At 44.2% G+C, this 21,237-nt stretch overlaps 1 protein-coding gene across 11 annotated transcripts in view; it reads right to left on the bottom strand.

Annotated features, from left to right (window-relative positions):
* Positions 1-21,237, bottom strand: part of CELF4 (CUGBP Elav-like family member 4) — a 700,427-nt gene that overhangs the window by 130,390 nt on the left and 548,800 nt on the right. The window lies entirely within an intron of this gene.

Genomic DNA, 21,237 nt, shown 5'->3' with positions numbered 1-21,237 from the left:
GCAGGTTTCACCTGAAGATCTCAAAGCACTTTGTAAATATATATGCGTTAATTAATCTTCACAGCAGCTCTATGAGGTAAGCACTGTAAATATAATTATCTTGATTTTACAGATGGTGAACTTGAGACTCAGAGCACTGAAATAACTCCCCCAAGTTCACACCGTGAATCAGCAACACCGTAGTGACTGGAATCCAGCGGTTTCACTGCCACTTCTCTTTGCTGTCGCAGATGACAAAAGTCCCTCTGCTTAAGGTAACACATGGAAGAAAGAGCTTCTTTGGGGCTTCACACTTTCTTGGTGGTAAAGCATTTTCAACCCTTTGAATAGGGGGCATAATAAATGCACGTACTGTCATTCATTATTAACGTGCTCATTAGCATTTTCATTATTACCACTGGAGGAATGTTATCAATAGATGGTGCATGGTAGCAGGTCAGATCCTACCCTTAGCATCTAATATGACCAATTCTGGTGTCTGTTTGCTGCTTAAAAGGACGATTTCCTTAATAAGCAGTTCTTAAGAAGGCTCAGACAGCAATCACGCTTCCTGCACATCTTTCGTCTTCATTTAGTGTGACATTCCTGTTGTATCTTGTAAATAATCTGTGGTTGTCCCCACTGGGAAGGAACACAGTTTGATACAATGTCAGCCTGAGCTGAAACTGAGAAAGCTGAGCTTGCTGTGAAGGGGAGGGTCATTCAAGCACCCACATCTGGAATATTCAGCCTATTCTTACCTTAATAAAAAGCCAACCTGCCAGCATGTAAATAGCAGTGAACAAAAGGGGATGACATATGGCAAACAGGGGTGGTAGTCAGTGTTAATGCCTCTGTACAGTGGAGGGACATGGGCTGCCAGAGCCAAAGGGGTTCTGCACAGGCACCTGGTGGCCTCCTTTCTCCTTAAAATAATAACCATACTTCATATGGTCATACATTTTGAAAGCATTACTTTTTTGCTCACTGCATTTAAAGAGGAACTGTGCTGTTGTTTTCATGTAAACCCAATTCCTTCAGATTATTCTATTTAATTCTGTTCTGCTCTGCTCTGTTCCTTACACAGAGCACGTCTCCATGGGCTGCCTCTCCTTATGGCAGAAGTGCTCCAGCAGTGTGTCTTGATTTTTATTTTTGGTGAAACTTACATATTGTAAATTATTTTCTACTATTACTTCTGTTTTGAGATTCTCACAGGTATTTTCACCTGGTAAAATCCAAGTGGTGTCCATGCACACATGGACTGGGTATATGTTTGGGAACCTTGTAGGTTCATACCCTTTCAGATTATTCCCAGCATTTCGTGACAAATAGTACTACACTTCACCCACTTCCCTCAGTACATGGCTGCTCAACCTCCATAAGAATATTTTAATATTCTTTCTGATGTGGCAGAGAATAAGAAAGGAAAGCATCCCCCAAGCCACTGAAAAGGTAACTGGATCTTTTAAGGGTCATCACATAGGGGCATTTTAGGCTGACACCAAAGGCCACAGCTAGTTCCCATTCTACTCTCTACAGAGAGACAACTCCCCTGCAGCCCAGAGATGTCTGGATGCCAAACAGTCCCCAAGGCCACTTCTGCAGGGGGCTGTGGTGACCCTGTACTCCCAGCTCCATGCAGGCACTTGTCCCTTTGCTAGGGAAGTCAGTGGGGCAGAACCTGTCTGCCCACATTTCCTCCTCTGAAGACAAACCGACTGAGACACTCGGTTTGGCTGCGAAGGTTAGGATGTGTTCCTCCTTCCCTGCAAACTCCTGTGTGAGGACATCAGTTGTGTGGGTGGGAAGCCCTGAGGACAGAAGGTTGTGAGCGCCATTCAAAGCCAAATCCTGCCTGTGGCTTTGCACTGTGCTGCCCTCATGAACGTGTGCAGTCCTGAGCTCTCTGTTCTTCCGCCACAATTCCTTTCTTATTTTAATATTGACTTAGTTTAAAATCCGCCTCTCAGCTGCACCTGTAGGGAGCTCCCAGCTGAGGCCAGTAACAGATGTGTGGGCACATCTGAAAGCAGGACATGTCCCTCAGCTCCCTACTGTTCGCCATCCTGCTGGGGACCGACCCTGGCTGCCGGGCACCACTTGGGCTCCCTGAGGACAGCACATGCCCTTTTCACTCACTTATCTTTCTGGAAGTATATTTAGGGGAGAGGGAAAGGGGGAAAAGAGAGAGAAAAAGCAAGAGAAACCTCCAAAGTCAGGTGAGAGATGTCTATAAGCTCTGGCTGAAGCATCCTGGGACACCTTCCCTGCCATTTCTTCACTGCGTTTGCAAGATGCCCCGAGGTGGGTTGCCATATCTGCATAGATTTACTCGTGAAGGGAAAATTGTGCTATTGCACGTATCCCTGTTGATTGCCACATTGTTATGGGAGCCTGAGGAGTCCGTAAGGAAAAGCAAAGAATAAGATAAAATATATAATGTACAAAAATTGTAAACAACAAAAGCCATGTTGCAGTTCCCAGGAAGCCCTGAAATCAGGATGCCTCAGAGAGGAGGCACAGGGGTAAAGCAGACACATGAACACATCTCTTGACATAACTGACAACCCCGGACCTGCATCCTACTCTAATTACCACCCTTGTCTGCATGTGTATCTGCTCATGCAGATCCTTCCAACTACTTTAGCACTGTTTCATTTTAGTGCAAATACTGGTCATCTAAACAGCTTGAAAAAAGAACAAGGGAAGAGAAATAGGAAGAGAGGGGAAAAAAAAAAAAAAAAGAAAGAACTCCCACAAAAAATTAACAACATCCTCATCTTCTAAAGAGCAGAGCAATCTCCTTGCTGTGAGCTTGTGCTTGATTCAGGAACATCAGTGCAGCCTGCGGTAAGTGTAACCAGCACTGTGTGCTGCCTGTTAGACAGTACTGCTTCTGGACTGCTTGTATGTGGCAAAGGTGCCACAGGACCTCCCCAAAACCCTGTGCTCTTTGTCTGGAGGCTCTCACTTGCGGCTGAAGGTGAAGGCTGGAAGAAGACACTGGTTCATCTGTGCTTCCACCCAACTTTCCCTTGGAGGTTTCCCCTGCTTCAGGTCTGCTGCAGTTGTTTGTACAACAGCTGCTGAACTCCTGCAGCTTACAGTTCTCTGCAAAGGTTAATCTAGCACCGATTTGGGATTCCAATCCCAACCACAGCTGTGGGATTCCACCTTGGGTGCTGACACCCAGTAACCATTACTACCTCTGAAGCCTGAGCAGGACCCACTGCTCTGAAACTCCTGTGCTATATGTCTACCTGGCAGCATTTTGGAAACTGAAAAGAGACTTCAAAGCATTGTTTTATGATTGCACAGGTTTCCAGTCTCAAGGTTCTCGGACTAACTTCTACCTTCTCTGGGGACAAATGGTCTTCCTTAAACAATCAGAGATGTCAGTGATGCAAAACCAGTATCTAAAACATCCCCATAAACTCAAAAACAACAGGACAATTCATGGAAGAAAAATCCATTGAAAACTACTGATACAAAGAAAGTACCTCTGGCTCAGGAAATCCCTGAGCTGCCAACTGCGGGAAGCTAGGAAAGTATTGCTCTCACAGCTTTCCCTCATTTTATAATTGACTACTATCGGAGATGGGATATGTGTGAGACAGACTGTTGGTCTGACCGGCTATAATTGTTCTTACGCTCTTATGTTATATTCTTGTGTTCCCTGGGATGAGTGAACCAGAGCTATGGGGAAAGGGTGATTTTGGCAGCACCCAGAGAGAAATGTCCCCAGCAGAGCACTGCACAATGGCAAACTGTTAGCCATCTCCTACAGCCACTGTCCACATTTTCAGGAATGGAGGATAGGAAAGAGCCATCTGCTTGTTGGTCTAAGTCAGAAGCAAGAAATGATGCCACTAGTACAGGGGGAGGTAGACGTGGAAGGAAACTGTTTTCTTCCTGACATTTTCCTTCCAAAAGTTGCCCAAAATGTTTCCATGAAGAATATTGATAGAGAAACACCAGGCATTTAGATTGACACACGGTGTCACAGAAGTGTCTGCTTCCCAGAGGGAGTCTGAGGTTTATTTTTTTTTTAAAAAGTGAAAACTCAAAAGCTCTTTGCAGCTCGAGGTGGAGAATAAATACCCAACTTTATAGGAATTCTTTGGATAAGCAGGAAAAGATATCCTATTTTATAAGATCTATTTGCAACACGTGTCTGTCATCAGGAAAGGTTGCTGCAAATTTGGAAAAGTGCTTTGTTGAATCATTAGAAGGTCAGCATGCTAATCTGGGTTTGCACCAGCATTTGCTTGAAAACTATCAGATGAAAAATTTCTGTGTGATCACTGAGCTCTACTGTTCTGTTAACAAATGGAAATGATATTAGAACTTGTTAACAAAGAACTAATTAACATCCTTTTCCCAAGCCTAGAAAAACACTTCTTGTTTTTAAAGTCCTCAGAATATTCACCACGTCTTCAAGCACCGGCTTAAGATAATTTTTCTTAGACAAAGCACACAGTGGATACAAGGATGCTTATGGAAACAAGGAAATAGCCTGTCCGCTCCTCTACCCCTCAAAAGTGGTCTTGACTAATAACAAAAAGCTGAAACCCAGCATTTGCAAAGAGGAAGGTGGTTTAGTTCAGGCAGGCAAACTGAAAGATGGATGGATAGAGCTGGAGGTGGTTGGGCTGATGTTGGATCAGGATGCTGCACAGATGAAACCTGACTTTTGAAGTCAATAACTAGGTACAGACATAGCACTGTAGACAATTACTAAGATAAGATGCAGTTTTACCAATTGTACATCTGTATGTCAAGCAGAACAAATGAAATCCTTGACAGTCTCTTATAGGATACCAATCCAATTTAAAGTGCATGGTACAGGGATGAGAGCAGTGGTAACAGGTTAAGATAAATCTTGCCATTTTGCAGTTCAGTCCCAGCTAATTTATTCAGTCTTTTTATTTTTATTTTTTTCATACTGCAGAAATTTCTGAGCATTCCCCTTCAGTAATAAACTTGGGCAAGCAGTCAACATAAGAATAGGGATTGACAGATTGATTCTGCCTTTTGTGATGAGCTTTTTTAACTCTAAGGATCAACACACAATTCACTGGCAGTCCAAAGCATTGTTAATTTGCTATTAATTTATACTAATTTGATATTAATTTACACTGAGGATATGCTCCCTTGAAAGATGCAGCTGTTAGAGCAAAAGGTGAACCTTGCTGCACAGCTCAAGAAACAGAAGCACAGGCTCACAGCACAGATAAGGTCCACAGCCTAAATACACAGGGATATTAGAGACAAAGGGTTTGCTTCAAAGCTTACTTTTGTTTCAAACTTTTCTGCTGACTTCAGGTGGAGAGAGCTGGGGAAGAACTGTGAGGCATAGCATCAATAAAATCACTGTAGATTCGGTGTGGGAGAGAGAAGTTCCCCGGCTCTGAGTTTACTCTGACACAAGTTGTGCTCTAAAAGCAATATCCTAACTGCTAACCATCACTCCAAGGTCTTCATTAAACACAAACTTGGCCAACTCGATCTAAACCTTAAATGAACCGAGTTCATTCCCCCAGTGGTGTAAAGTAGCATTTGCTTTTTCAAATCAGGAGTCTTACTCCAGCTCCTACCACTACAGAAGTGCTTTGGACAACCCTCTGAAACTTTTCCTCTCCCTGCTCTTTTTGGAAAAGAGTTAGAATCCAAAATATTTCAGTAGGGACAAGTGTCTCCCTTCCACTTGGATGAAAGACAACTCCCATTTAGTTTCTTCCAGATGAAAGCATCCTTTGGGTCTCCTTTGGGCTTACACTTCCCTCTCCACTGTCATGGAAAGCTGAAGGGATGGAAGGGGAGGTTGGCCTGAATGATCAACTCCAAACCACCTACACTACATCAGGTGTGGTCACTTTTGTGCCACCAAAGCCCCTGGGTGCTCCTTTCCAGCATCCTCCTCAAGAAGTTGTACTAAGGGAGGGTAAGAGGGTAGACCCTGCTGACTGCAGCCATCAGTTGTGGGTTGGAAATGGTATCCCAAGTGCCAAATGTTGGAACCTCACTTTAATGTTTAATTTCGTGTTTAATTTTTAAAATTTGATTTGATCATTACCATAAACATTAAACAATATTTCCTGTTTAAATATGAATAGGCTGCATTATTTGATTGAAATGAGTGTTCAGATGGCTAATGCGTTTTATTACAGCCATAGAATTTTACTGTTATTTCCCCTCCAGCTGCTGCTGTTCCAGGGAACTCGAAGGGATTCAGTTTTCAATAGGACAGGCTCTATCCGATGGCACGGCGTGGTGCACAAGCTTGCCAAGAAGAGTCTTTCTCAGCCTGGGGATACTGCTGCTGGTAGTTTTATAGCACTGATGAGTAGCTGTTATGGTTCAATGTCCATACAGGGACCTCTGAAAGGCTCTTCACTGCCTATCTCCCCTCTACCTAGCATCTCTCGTTTGCTATTGAAATGCCAGCTCCCATCTTTGGTTATCCTCTGATAACATCCCCTATCACTCAGTAATTGAATTTTTCAGACAAGTATCTCGCTGTTTTCTCCCATGTTGCCCCTTCATGCATGGTAGGAGCTCCTTAAAGAGAGCTGCAATCCCATCTCAGGATGTTCCCTGAAATTCCTCCAAAATGTGTCCCCCTTGCTATGATGCTCACGTACAGCTTTGACAACACTGAGACTGTATGTGTTTTGAAACCACTTCTCTATTTGCTGTGAAACTTTTCTCACTGTTTCCTCTACTCTCCTTTCTGTTTTTGTTTCTCTGTGTTCTCTCTTCCTATCCTTAAGATGTGGCAAATTTGGAGCTTTTTCTGCTCTCTGTGAAAGCACTTGCATAGTACAGTACTTCCCCATGACATGCCTTTCTCAGCACAATCTTAATTAGGGTGAGGTGGAAAACAAGAATTCCATTTAGCAGAAAATGCCAGGGTTTCACGCATTATTTCAATTCTGGACCATGACCTTTCCCAAATGCATGGGGTGACATCCTCACCCTCTCCACACTAAAATTCCCATGAACAGTGCTGTTAGGACAACTCAGCTGCATGTGTCTCCCATGCCATCATAGCATGAATTAAATGTTGAAGCATCTGCTCTTGCAAAAAAGTCCATCTTGGGAAGTCCACCCAAGAAACTTATCCAATAAAATTTTCATCAAGTCCACTACTTTTGCTTCCTGAGCCTGAATCATGAAAAATTATCATTTTTGCCTGAAAAATTGTCTCTCTCAGCACTCATCTTGTGGATAATAACCATTTAAGAAAGTAGCTTTCTAGCTGGCTGTTTCAATCCAGACCAAATTTTGCTGGCAGAGAACAGTGGGAAATGGAACTGGACGTCTTTCTGATTAACAGTAAAAGCATTTCCACCTTTGTTAAAATAAAGGTGTATTCCAGTTAACCCTCAGGAAAGATTATAATTAGGAAACAAATCCTTGCCGTAAGGCTATTCTGAAACTCTATCAGAAGAGATTAAACCACTTTTAGTGGCAGGCAGCATCATCCTAAATGTTTTGCAGATGACAAGAAGCTAGTTACAGGTCTTCGAATTCAGAATTTCCTGAAGTTAAAGAGAATGTCTGCATTTCTCCTATGTGGAGGGAAATTAGATCCAAAGGGAGGCATTTTTCTCCTCTAACTTCTGTTTTCTAGGAATTTACTTAAAACTAGCTGGGCAGACTCTACAAGATATTCGGAGAGATGCCAGTGAATTTCCATGGAATGATTCATCCTCACCTGTCTTAGGAGGGAATTGAACACCCTCTGAGAATACCCAGCTGCTTCTTCACTGACTGGTGAAACATCTCAGATAACCAGCTTGGAATAACCACCTAACCTTCACAAGACAGAAGAAAAGGGAGATGAACCCTGTCCACATGCTACTTGCCTAAACTACAGGGCAAGAATAAGACCAGAATTCTGCTCTCATTTCCAGACCTGTGTTCTGCTGTCTGACCAACTGTGACCTCAGTAGTGGCTATACTTACCCCTGAGAAAAAAAAACAGTCTATACAATTTCCAATCACGTACTTTGCAGCATCTCGTCAGTACCACCCCATTTCTGATTGCTCTGAGGTCTTCAATGTACGTGCATTTTGGTGCATTCACATTCTTTGTCCACAAACACAAGCAGGTTCTGAGTGAGCAGAGTGAGGACGAAAGTGTCAGGGAGCACTATGAGGATGACTCACAGCAATCAGAAGGGAAAAAGACTTCTTAGGTTGTGTTACCCATTAAAGACACGGGACATTTTCCAGCCCAACATTCCACAACATTTTGCCTATCCTCATTTTAAGTTGCCCAAATAATAAGTTACATCTCTTCCCCTTGGGACCCACCTCCACAATCTACAAAGATTAATCATGAGGACTTTCTTCCTTGTACGCAGTATAAATTCCCCTTTGCTTGTATTTCTCCAGCAGAGTAGGGTTTCTTTTACTTCCTGGGAGACATTAATTAATTACATATCCCTCTAAACTGTCTTATTGCAAAAGTTTGAGTGCACACACCTTCTGTCCAATATTGCGTTTGCCACCCATGAAAACCACGGATGTCTTTATGCAACAGCAAACACTTGCAGCAAAAGCAACATAACCTGCTGCGGCTCTGAAGATACTATGTCAATAACATATAATACGTCGATAACAAATAAATGCAATTTATCACATAAAGTGAGACAAAAAAAAACAAAAAACACACACACAAAAAAACAACAAAACAAAACCAAAAACACAGAGCCGAGCCTCTGTGAAGTCTTAAAGCAAGTATCTACCCATGCACCTATGTACTCCTTGCACAAGACGTGGTCTCTATAATAGCTGTTGTTAGAGCACTGAGATGGTCGCCTTGCTGAGGGAGGGTGAACTGGAGAAAATCACTCCAAGTTGCTTCAAGCAGCAAGACAGAGTATGTAGCCCACATGATTGTGCTGTTGTTGTCTTCTAGACGGATATATACCTTATTGCTCTCTACAGATACCTTAAAGGAGGGTGTAGCGAGGTGGGGGTTGGCCTGTTCTCCCACGTGCCTGGTGACAGGATGAGGGGGAATGGGCTAAAGTTGCACCAGGGGAGTTTTAGGTTAGATGTTAGGAAGAACTTCTTTACCGAAAGGGTTGTTAGACACTGGAACAGGCTGCCCAGGGAAGTGGTGGAGTCACCATCCCTGGAAGTCTTTAAAAGACATTTAGACGTAGAGCTTAGGGATATGGTTTAGTGGGGACTGTTAGCGTTAGGTAGAGGTTGGACTCGATGATCTTGAGGTCTCTTCCAACCTAGAAATTCTATGATTCTGTGATTCTGTGATACAATATGCACTTACATGGCACTTCACATCGACAAAAACAGGCCTTAATTGTATTTGATAATCAGATCTGCTGCTCCACTCAGGTACTGTATGGCTGGCAATTCAGGATGAATATAACAAATAGGCTCAATATTTTTTTTTGCGCTCTCCTTGATTTTCCCCTAAACCCAATGCAAAATACAGTAGGTTTATATGATCCGGGAGGCATTCCCAGAGCCAAGATGTTTATATTAATAAAATAATACTAGAAATGGGATTATGTTAATGGAAATCAGTCCCGCTTGCATTCTGAAATCTTCTCTTCCATCTTATGAGTAATATTTGAAAAAGAACAGATTTCCCTCTCCCTCTTTCCCTCTCCCCTCCTCCCTGCTTTCTCTCTGTGTCTATTACAAGGATTTTAATAGAAAGACATTCAAATTGTAACACTCAGCAGCCCATGAGAATCAATTATTATTTTTTTTTCAGTTGGTGGTTACCATATTATTTTGTATAATTGTTGATGTCTGTCGCCTAAATTATCTCACCCAAAAAGCGATCACATACATGTTGAAAAATATGAATAACAATAATAATAAAAAAAAGTCTAACAACCCTTCACAACCCAGACACAACCTTGAGGGAAGGAAAACACTAAACAAAAGAGAAAATAATAATAATATATAAAAAAGCAGAGCCCATCTAGCTAATTCATCTGCCCAGTAAGTGCATGTGTGTGGTGGATCAGATAGGCTTGACGGCAGGTGATGGGGGTCGGGGCTTTGCACACACTCTGAAAGGGTTTTGATGATTGCAATTACTCGCCCACGCTTTGACATAGCACACAATGAAAGACTACAATTAGACAACTATTATTCCTAACTGCTGATACCAATGATGTCCATACAAATGCAGCTCACTTTGTCATTGCATTATTCATACTTGAGGTGCATTTGTGTATATGAGTTTGTGAAAGGAGAGGGGTGGCAGTGGCTGTTTGTATTTGTGGTGCTGTATAAATTACCCAGATTTATGCACACTGTCTCTGAAATCTATATTCAAGCACACAGCCATGTACATGGTTTCCCTGCCTGCATCTGCAGACTTGCACACACGTGGAGATGCTGCAGCACCTCGGGATGGCACGACACAGTGCTCCTGCTCTGACACTTCTGGCTTTGGGATGAAGCCTTGGATGGGTCTGTGGGAGACAGGGAGGCAATGTCCTATCCTTAGCTTGTGTCTTTGCAGGCTCTCTCTTTCTTTGCACCTCATTTCCCCTGCACTGCTGTCTGCTGGGCAGGGGTTTCTGAATATGCTCTTGTTACAGAAGATTTTTAAACCAGCAGCATATTAGGACAGAAAATTTTTTAACTGATATTTAAACCAAAGTGCTTACCTCTGCTCAGCAGATGCATCCCATTACTGTTTGGGACATAACTAAATGTGAGGAGTTATTCTGGAATCATTAATTTCTAATAACAAATATTAATAATGCTTAGTAATAGGAGAAAGTAATAGCTAGCAAGAATATCCAAAGTCGATTAATCTAATTTGGGCCACAGCAGTCTGCCTGAAAAAAAAAGAGCACCCGGACAGGGAATTAATTAAGAAAAGCTATTCCATGTTAAATGCACACTATACCTTAATCTGAATGAACTTCTCTGTGTATAGAGCCCTTTCGATTTATTTTATCCTCTGGTAAAGGGAATTCTAGTCAAATGTTGCCGAAAGGAGTTAAAGCACCAGTGGGACGGGGCCCTGTGCTCTGCGTAGGAGCAGAGCTGCAGGATATGCCGGTGCTGGCTTAGCCCTTGCTCCTGCCTTAGCTGTGTGCACAGCTCTTCTCCCCACAGATACCAGCCAGACAATCACTGCACAGGTAATATATTATTAGAAATATACAGCCTGATTTTGGCAATGTGAAATCCAGGGGCACAAGCAAATTTGCCCCAGTCGATCATGTTTTTAATTGATTTACTACTGCATCATCAGGATGAAAACACGCCTGTAGCCCTGGAACACACACACACCTTCTGCCACTAAACATTTATTCATGAACGTTTTTGGACTGCACTGAGAATTCCCACCCCCGAGAAAGTAAGTCACAACGAAATGAAATGCAAGTGTACCCATTAATGATAAAATCAAATCATAAGGCACAAAATAATACAAAACAAGAGTAATAAGCCTCTCTGGGGAATTGCATCATTGTTAACGAAGCAAGTAATCAATAGACCATTGTTTGAAAGTGTTGCTTGTTGCATGACTGCTTAGATGGAGACTGAGTAACAGCGGCAGCCTGAAAAATGATGTGCCCTGTAAGCAGCTACTGTATGAGAGCTGCTTGGGAATCACAAAGCCTGGGAGACGTCAGTTTTTTGCTGGTGGCCCTTAGAGATTTACTTTCCTAGATAAGTCAACACCCTGCCCTTTCGAGCCCTTAAGTCCCAGTTTGTGATTTATCAGCAGGAAATAGCAATTTGGGTACTGAGAGCAATGAACCCAGCAGGCTGGAACCTTGGGAAGATGCTGGGGTGAACTGCTGGTGCTGACGGCCCTGCTGCCACTGGTCCGTGCTGTGGCTGGAGAAGACAGACCAGGGGCAGGCAGGACAGGCAGGACACAAGGGGTCACAGCCCCACAGAGCCAGCTGCAGAGATCACCTAACATGGATGTGTTTGGCCCGAGCAGTGGCAATTATTTGTCCTAAGTCCCTGGGGCTTTCTTTTGGGAAGCTGAAGTTGCTCACAGCATGTCTGGCTTTCCCTGCTTTGGGGTGGTTGCATCGGGTGGCAGGTGATGGGACTTGTCACCACCTGTAGGTGCCACGCAGGGGCAGGGAGGCCAGACCTCACGAGCAGAGGCTGCGTGCCCACCAGTGCAAGGAGCCTGCTTGGAGTTCGGGGCCAGAAGATGTGCTCTGCCTCCTGCTGTCTTGTGACCTGTCTGGGCTTCCTTCAGATTCCCAGCGGGGTTTCCAGCCACAGACATCCCCAAGACCTGACAAAGCAGTGACAGCCCCGCTGCAGGGCAGGCGAGCGCACAGCAGAGTGGCAAGGGACATTTCTGCAGCAGGGACATTTCTGGGACAGGGACATTTCTGGGATGGGGGGCTGTGGGTGCTGCCATAGGCTTCCTGTGGCAGAGCAAGCAGCACCCTGTGCAGCTGGCCCCATGTGCCAGGATCGGAGCTTGCCAGCAGTGCTTTGCTTTTGCAGCACTAGGAGCAGAGCCCTGTAAAACACCTGTCTATCCATCTAAGAAGTAATGCACCGTGCTTTCAGCATGGATGTTTAAGGGCATGTGAAACTCTGGCTGTGACCATGAGAAGGAGACTTTCAGGCTACAATCACCAGTGCTCAAGAAGTGAGCCCCTGCTGGAGAGGGATTCATCAGCCAAAGGCTCGGCCCAAGCAGCTGGGGTAGATGTTCTGCCTCTGGGAACCCTTCTGCTTTTCCACGACCTGAGCAGGGGAGCTCCATGGAAAGGAAAGGGAAAGGGAAAGGAAAAGGGAAAAGGAAAGGGAAAGTGAAAGGGAAAGGGAAAGGGAAAAGGGGAAGAACTGCCATTGGCTGATGGGACCTTGGACACGGAGCAGCATCCCAGTCTGTACCCCAGCACTGTGCAGATGAAGATGTTGGTCCCAGCACTTAAGCCAGGTGTGTTCATCTCAAGCGCAAGAGCAGCTCCCTCAGCTTCAGGCAGACAGGATGGGATTTAAGCTATGCATGTGTTTAAGCACCTGGCACACGAGCCTTTCTCTCCAGTGCATTTCTCACTCCCCTGGGCTTAATTTCAGCTCCTTCCACTTTATAGTCTGTGGCCTCTGTTGTAAATTCAGGGAGCCAGGGAGCTGATTTTTAAAAAATACTTTCTGCTTGAAATATTGCAAGTAAAGAGCAGATGAGAATATATATATCAGTTAAATGCTTTTTTAAAGGCATATATGACATGACACGACACACTGGATTCCAAAATTAAGTACAGTAGCAAGGAACACCCAGCTGGAATTTCCTAAAATATGACTTTCTTTCTCTGAAACCACTTTTAATTTTAAGTGCTGACTTTTCTGACCCAGAATAAAGTTACAGGCAATGTTTACTAGCCAGCATAGAAGGGAATTGCTCCCTTATTGCATTCCAAGCGTGCAGGCCACTGAAAATCAATATAACGAAGTAGGAAAGAAAGAATAAGAGCATGCCCACTCGTCTCCCCCTCCGCACGCACAGACAGACACATCCATAGACCTGTCTCTCTCCTCCCCACCATGACAGGTAATGGCCCTCTCTAACCTTAGAGGTTGGCAGTGAAGAAAGATGAAGTTTGTCACATTGTTCCTGAGCAGTGCGTTGTACAGCTAGGTCACCTCTGATTTTTAGCTAGTCAGTCAAGGCTACCCTTCCACGGGCAGCGTGCAGCTGCCATTCCCTAACAAATAGAGAGATGATGAATCCGTGTCACAGCGTCCAAACTCCTGGTGTCCCCTTCACATGATGGGAGATGACAGGGACATCAGGCAGGGTGATGCGAGCCAGGAAGCTCCATCACAGGGCTCCTCACAGGGCCGGCGAGGGGCCAATCTCCGGGCGTTTCAGGCGCATGGGGAGCCGCAAAGAGGTGGAAGGTCATGTCTAGAGGATGCTTCTGCGGGGCAGGGGGCTGGAGGAAGGAGGCTGAGCATTTGACACCGAGCCTGGAGGCAGACAAGATGCTGCAGGAGCAGCAGTGATCCAGATGTCTTCCAGACGTCTCACTTTCTCACAGGCAGTTCAGTGCCGAGGCAGGAGGGAGACAGGAGGAAAGGAGGAACAACCTGATCGATTCTGCATCACTTGTTCAACTTTCTGCAGACAGACCATGCTGCTCTTAACAGGGGTGAGATTTTGTCCTTAGTAACAAGGGCCCTTTTGATTTCTGTGTGGTTTGCAGACTTGTTTGTGAGAGAAACAGAAGTAACTGACTGCTGTTTTGGGGTTTATTTGGGTGCTGCTCCTTCAACATCAATGTTGAGGCACAGGGCAAAAGCGATCTCCACTTCTGCCTTCCTGCAGCTCACTGTATCTGGGGCTGTGCTCTTTGAGAACAGCTTTGGTTTGCAGGAGGGAGCCAGGGAGGGGTTTTGGCCCATGGCAACATGCAGGGCAGATGTCTTGTGAGCCAGACATCAGCTGCAGGGTCAGCAGCAATCAACAAGGGACCAAGAGCCCTCCCCGAGCTGTGTTCCCCTGAGAACCCAGACTGTGATGGTCAAATGCTGAGGCAGGAGCCCTGCACCGAAAGGTATGCAAAGTCAACACAGGTGGCTCTGCCATCTCGAAAGTCTATGGGGCCACATAGACTTTTTTTTTTTATTTTCTTGATAAGGAAGACCAAGGAGAAAAGAAACACAGAGCCCTTATTATCTGCAATAAAGACTTACCCAAGATGAAGTGTTTGCGAGATCAGCAAACCTGAGTGGCTCAGATCCCTTAAAACATCTCCCTGGAGGTATCTCTGTGTGATGCAGCCCCTGCTGGTCCTCAGCGGCCGCAGCCTTGCCTGCAGCTGACAACTTCATCGCCTCCCTCTCTCCCTCCTGCTCTCTCTCACTCGTCCTTTGGTGCGTGGGGTATTCAGGGCGATGGCTTGTGCCAGTGTTAATGGGAATAACACTTGGAGGCTGCTGGAGGGAATCGAGGCCTCTGTCTTCCCAGGCCATCACTGCTTTGCGAGCTCTGGCTCTCACCTTTAATGTGGAGTCAGCTTTCTTGGCACATGGAGGATTCACCCTGTGGGATACTTTGCTGACTTTTCTCTTCACCTTGACTCAGACATGCACAATAGAAATAGCAGCTGCGGACTCCTATGGTTTCAGACCCTGCCCTGTTTCAATTAGAGAGGCACATGGGTTTGCAGAGGAGGCTTTCAAGGAGGATTCGTGGGTTTCCTTCTGAGTCTTAATATACAGAAAAAAAAAAAAAAAATGAGGCTTGCACTGAGCCGCCTGCTTCTCTCCAGCACCTCCAAGCACCTGGCAAGCAGTCAACAGCTCTGCTCCCCTGCCTTGTCTGATGGGGGAGCATGGAGTGCGTTCACTGTGGTCCTACTGACACAAGAGGGTTGCATCCCTGCCAAACCTGTCCCAACAGAGTTGTCCCAGTTGGAGAACAGCACTAAGGGGTGAAAGGCACTGTTGAGAAGACAGTGATGTCGGAAAGGCAGAGTGCTTCCATCCTGGTGACCACGGATAACTTCTCAGGCTGGAGCAAGTCTATTGCAGTGGGGAGGTCACCAGTGTCAACAGTTTAGCCCTTGGGCTGCAGAGGATGTGGCCCTAGGGCAGTAGAGAGCATCCTCCCAGGGTCTGCTAGCACCCAAGCAGCATCTCCCAGGTATCCTGCTGCAACCTCTGGGCAATGCTTTCCAAGTCTGGCATCATCAAACTTCTGGTGTGGAGCTGGGCAGGGGGTAATATGGTCCCTTCAACCTCCTCTGCTGCTGCATCCCTGCTGCTGCAGAGGAGATGGGAAGGAGCTGGAAGGGCAGTAGGTGACTGCTGACACCTCAACACCCCTCCCTGGGCATGCTTACAGCAAGGCACACTCAGCCTTAGGGATGTCGTTGTGTCCCTGATGGGCTCTCAGAAATCCCCAGCACAAAACAAGAGTAACACCTGCACGTAAAAGAAAAAAAAACAAAAAAAAAACACAACACTACCACAGTTACTTGGAGATGCTCTTGTTATTGAAGCAAGAGACTACTGCCTGCCCTACTCCTCCATCTCCCTCACTAGGCTGGGGGGAATAGCACAGGTCACCTTCCACGAGAAGCACCATCCTTGCCTAGGGAGAGGAAGAGGAGGTGATGCTGACTGCAACAACAGAGAGCTAGGGTAAACTCAGAAATTGTTTGAACACTAGAGATAATTAGTTGTGTACATTTAGCTGCCCCCCCTTTTTTTTAAAGAACTGACGCAAAATTGTTCTTAAAAAAAGTCGAACTAGCATCTTCCCCACGCCACGTGCCCCTTGGCCCCGCGGAAAGGCTGCATGCTCTTCGCTTCCCACGAGGAGCACAGCCAGCTACGAGGGGTAGCGCCTGCTAGGGGGTTGCGGCAGTGATGGGGGTTAGAAGCCAACCAGGATTTTCACAGCATCTCAAGCTGTTTGAGGCCTTGCCCTCTGCTGTCATGTGCACACTTGAGATTTTTTTTCCTTTCTTGCTCAATAAATCCCCTGTTTGCTAGACCTCGGGAGCGCACGAAAGTTTGCAAGTGACCCAAGTTCAAGCTAAAGGCTCAGCAGGAGACAAATAAAAGGAACTTTAAATCTATTATTAAATAAGTAAAATCTCACGACATCTTTAGGTCTGACTTGCATCTTCTGAGCCCTTGAAGTTGCTAATAAAGACCAAGCAAATGGCTGGAACTTTGATCCCCACTCTGGGGGAGGATCTGCTTTGCCTGGTAATACTTGGGAAAGTATCCAGAAATATGCTTGTTAACATTTGGAGACTTTGGAAAATTATCCAAATTTTCAAATTGGGGCAAGGCTGTGTATGGGCAAAGCTGGATGCACATCTTGTTTTTCATTTCTCTAACAAGGAACCAGTCAGAAAGAGAAACAGAAGGGTCTTAGGTGGAATTTGCACAGAAGTAACGGAGTAGCTTATCCCCGGAGCACATTTTTCTAGGTTCTTATTATTTCAACTGTTGACCAGTGATTAAAAAAAATCTAATTCTTCCTCAAAATCTTCCACATCGCTCTACCTTGAAGTCCACATTTTGAAATAGCCTAAATAAAATGCATGGTCATATAGAGAACCTTGACCTGCAGGTATTCAAAATTTAGCACCTACTCAGATTTGCTCCCTTGAGGGCAGGATAAATTGAAGTAAGCATTCCTTCTGACCAGACCTCAACACAGACCAACACCCATTTCACTACAGGTCTCACAAGGACTGTGCTGTAGGGTAATTGTGGCCCAATGCAAACTCTGAAAGTCCATGAAATAACTTTTGGATTGTTGAGGTATTTTGCACATATTAATTAAACTTCACATCACCTGGCTTAAATGAGAGCAGCAGAACTGCTTCAAAACTAACTTTGAAGTTCTCCTGCTGGGAGTGGGAGACTAGCCTGCCTGTCCTTCAGAGGTCTGAAATCACACAATTTTGTGAAAATAGAGCAAAACTGTTGTAACCTGGGAAGTCAGCTGAGGAGACAGAAAGAGAAATTGGAAGTTTCTATCACAGGCCACGCTATTCTTCAAGGGCCGGAGACTGAGCGTGACAGTCCTGGCTCACTGTCCGCAATCCCCATCGTTCAAACGCCAACCAGTGCCCCCACCACGAGCCTGGGGACACAAGCTGTCTCTCTGCTGAACAATTGCATTACTTTCAGGGGAAGGGAAAGCATGAAGTGTTTGAAGGTCTCTCTGTCTGAGCAGATTTGCATGACCGGTTCTGTTAGCAATCACGCATCTCTGGCACGCCTGGGTAGTTAGACGCTCTTCAAAGATTTGCAGTGGGCAGTTTTAGCCATGCATCTTTTCATCTTTTATAGCTACACTCCTTATGTCGGAGCCATTAGCAATATCTCTAAACTCCCTTTCAATCATGTTTTACGGTGCCTGTTCAGTGCATTGAGGTACCTTTTATGGTTGGGATGACACTTTCATTATAAGCCGCTGTTTTCAGTGGTTTATAACATTCCCCCAAAATTACCTTTGGGGGCTGAAATTTTCTCACGCTTTCTTATTCACCGGCCATCAGTGAATTTATTTAGAAAGTTGGAAGATAATCTCCTCAGCTATTTTGGAGTTATCAGAACTTAGAGGGGAAAAAATGAAAAAAAATCAATTTTTTTGGCCATTAAAAAGAAAAGGTAATCATGTGTTTTCAATCTCCAATAATGCAAAAACCTAGGGTGAATGCAGGCTCCATGAGACATCTGTTTATTGTGATTAAATTTGGGCAAAGAAAAAAAATTAAACACAATGAGAAATTATAAGTCACTCAGATACTGGGCAATCTTAATAGTATGAGACAGAAAATGCATTTATGGCTAGTGGGGGCCGAAGGATCTTTGTTGCTGGCTTCAGCATTTTGAGTTTCCTGAGCTTTGTGCAGTGAGCCCTTAACACAGCATCAATAAATGCCTTTTGATTTCATAAGCCAAACAGTCATAGCCGCTCAACAAATATATAGGCAAATGCAACTAAGGTATTTATCAACTGCTCTAAAGGTATTTGCTCACTTCTCAGTATGTGTGCGTTCCAGCTGGCCCTAGATAATTCCTATTGATGCCAGTTATTTTCAGAATTTATTCTGGCTGAATGATTACAAGAACAGTAGTCATAGTGCGGGCATTTGCTGTTTCCAGTTGTGTTTACTTCCCTTTCCAGGGAAAGAAAATGCATACTGACTTGTTTCCTTCCCAGAGTGTAAACCTCTTATTTGGACTTATCTACTTGTTTGTGTGATAGAGGCTTTCATCTGAAGACCTGAACACTGTCAGAGAGAGGCTGCTGGGCAGGATGGATACCTGCTTTGATGTAAAGTGAGATAATCTTCACAACAAACAGGTAGATACTGTTATGGCTGCTGCAAATCTACCTGGGCTTCTTTTAGGTATATATCAAGAGGAAAATAAATATGGAGACAGATTCAGTTTAGATTATTCTCTGTGGATCTGCTCCAGTGCTGGCTCCAGCCAGTGGGTCCCTTTTCATTGGCTTTAATGGCTTTCCAATCAGGCTCTAGGGTCTGATTTTATGTTCAATGACCCGGCTGTTCATGATGAGGTTTCAGCAATTTCCAAGTAACTGGAGTTGCCAAATAGTTTTAGATATAAATGGTCCTCTTCTCTCATAAATTTTACAAAAGCAGCTCCACCTACAGGATCCCCCAAATTAGGGGAGTTAAGCAACTCCTGCAAAAGGGGCCATGAAAGCTTGCTTGAGCTTTTAAAATTTGCTTTAGCCTTCTGTTAGGATTCCCCTGTGCATTTTAACCTGTGCACGGCTGCCTTAAACAGCATGTCCTCCAGACTTGCAATAGCATCTCTCTAATAGGACTAAAACCAGAAATCACCACTTTGAGTCTAATATTCGAATTCAGAGAGATCCTAACTATGCCACTTTTCAGCACAGTACCTAACCACATTATTTAAATTTTCAAGGCAAGGAAACATGAGCAAACCCACACACTTAAATGCCAGGTAGAGCTAAGTGATCCCACAGCCTGACCCAAGATGAACAAAGCAAAAATCCCTCCACTCGCACCCGAGGTCACAAAAGAGATGATGGTTTCTCTTTAAAAGGCGAGTTACTTCACCCTGCAGAATGATATGCTGTATTTAACGCTTCATTTTAAGCTGTTTTGAGCTCAAATGAATATAAATACCCAATGGTCATTCTCTTTATTAAACTGGAGCTACACAAAGGACTAATAATCTGGTTGTCTTGTTGTTCAGTCTAATTATAGTAGGGAGTGTGAGGAATCCCATGTGCCTCCTAACTTTGGATGAAAACAATTAGTCTGCAGGTTTCTTTTTTTGGCTTTTATTATTATCATTATTGCAATTAATAAACTTCATCTTCCACTGCCGGAGTCTACAGAAGGGCACACTGCAGAACCAGGAGAGGAAAGGGAAATGTGGTGTTCTATCTGCTTCACGTGATTTCTGCCTAGCTGTTTGGATAAGATTTGTTTTGTATATCAGGGCAGTTAGCTCAAGGGCTGGATCCTGGAGAAGAATATTAGAACAAAATGCTCAAAAATGGTTTTGGTAATGGAGGCTGCTGTCAACATTTCTCAAGAACAGGCCAAGCGCAAACCTTGAAGAGGGGCCCTAGGGAGTGATTTATAGTACGGACTGATACAGTAAACGCAATTTGTTTTAATTAAGGCGATGGGTTATTGCATAATTCACGTTGTGCTGGCTGAAATGACCGCACCAGGCAGTTTTGGAGAATTACAAGCTGTTCTCATAAATTCCATTAACTGTAATGCAGCAAATGTTGCAGGAAACAGAGTTTCATCAAGAAACATAAATGCAACACTCCTACTTCTCGCAAGTTTACGCCAAAACTAAATCTGCAGTATATCTGCAGCTCTTAGCTCCTATACATTATGAAATACAGGTTTTCACTCCTTTTCCCCAGCACACCTAACAAACCTGCAACTATGATCATCATTCAAAGCACCAGGAGATATCCTTAAGTAACAACCAAGAGCCTGGTGCAGAGGATAGGACACATCCCCAAGCCCACCTACCCCTGCATGGTCCTAGACCTGCACAGGTTGTTACACTGATGTACTGCAACCTACAGGCATCAATAAGAGTCAGATTTGGAAAACTGATGGCTCTTTTCTCTGGGAGAAGGGGCCGTGCACGACCTGAGATGCCTGTGCTTTTCAAAGTGAGCACACCAGTTTGATTCACTCCAGTGCTGGCTTTGTAATCTCAAGTTTGGTAGCTTTCAAAAAAGACAAGTGATTATGCAATTAGAAAATGAGTCAGAATTCATGATACAGAAATACAATTGAGCAGATTTAAATTTGCCTGGGTCAGCCTAACATTGGCATTGACAAACTTTCTGAGAGACAATTTTGCAATATTTACATTCTTTTAATGTCACTTTGTACTTCTAAGACAAATATAAACACAAAGAAATAAACTGTCTATTATATATCGTATAGTAAATAGAGAGATTATACTACTATGCATAGTATTAATAGAGTGAGAAAGATCCAAAGGATCTGTAAAAAAAAATAAAAAAGATGTGATTACATTGTTAAATATTTACTATTTCAAATGAATCACTCAGTGCACTTCAGTTACTCCAGCCCCAGAAAACTGCAAAAATCATATACTTGAAAGAAAACAACAACAGAAAATATCTTACCATGATAGTGAGTTAATTAAAGAGAGAAAGGAAGGAAGGAAAGAAAAAAAATCTCGGATCAGCATTGGAATTCATGATTAGATGCAACCATTGTA

Source organism: Aythya fuligula, chromosome Z (genome assembly GCF_009819795.1).
Source record: "Aythya fuligula isolate bAytFul2 chromosome Z, bAytFul2.pri, whole genome shotgun sequence".
NCBI classification, from domain to species: Eukaryota; Metazoa; Chordata; class Aves; order Anseriformes; family Anatidae; genus Aythya; species Aythya fuligula.
Note: the sequence above shows the minus strand (reverse complement) of the source record. Positions and strands in the feature narration are given on the sequence as shown.